A 618-nucleotide genomic window follows, 5' to 3' on the forward strand; every position below is an offset into this window, starting at 1 on the left:
ATTCCATGATATTTTTCCTCAAGTTGTCAAGCTTTACTTCAAAGGACCAGTGCTTTGATACTAATTGTTAGCAATTAACCGATGATTGAGAGGGGGGGTGAATCAGTCAAATCAATTTACCCATAATTTAACTAATCAAAATAACCGGTCTGCAACTATCCTTTACATTATCTTAAACCTTGTGTAAATCATGAAATAAAATAACATCATAGATGTTGAGACATGGACTAGCTAGGACTCGAACCTAGGACCTTCAATACGTTGTTGAAGTGCTCTACCACTGAGCTACTAGTCCCTCTTGGACTAGTCCATCATCGGTCTAGGTGTGGCTTATTTCCAACACCAACACCCCCCCTTAAGCCACACCTCTCGTGTGCTTGGGACTCCTAGCTTGGACCTAGCTCTGATACCATTTTGAGACATGGACTAGCTAGGACTCAAACCTAGGACCTTCCATACGTTGCTGGAGTGCTCTACCACTGAGCTACTGGCCCTTCTTGGACCAGTCCATCATCGGTCTGGGTGTGGCTTATTTCTAACACCAATAGTAGAAAATAGATTTGCATGCACACATAAATATCACATAACATAGGTAATTATACGTGGAAACCCTTGGTT

The 618-nt window shown here is 41.9% G+C and overlaps 1 non-coding gene across 1 annotated transcript; it reads right to left on the reverse strand.

Moving 5' to 3' along the window:
- Nucleotides 1–223: 223 nt before the first annotated feature.
- On the reverse strand, nt 224–295 carry TRNAR-ACG (transfer RNA arginine (anticodon ACG)). Its single transcript has one exon. It is a non-coding gene; the product is annotated as a tRNA-Arg (tRNA).
- Between the last annotated feature and the right edge of the window lie 323 nt (nt 296–618).

This window comes from Cryptomeria japonica, chromosome 4 (assembly GCF_030272615.1).
Source record: "Cryptomeria japonica chromosome 4, Sugi_1.0, whole genome shotgun sequence".
Taxonomy (NCBI): Eukaryota; Viridiplantae; Streptophyta; class Pinopsida; order Cupressales; family Cupressaceae; genus Cryptomeria; species Cryptomeria japonica.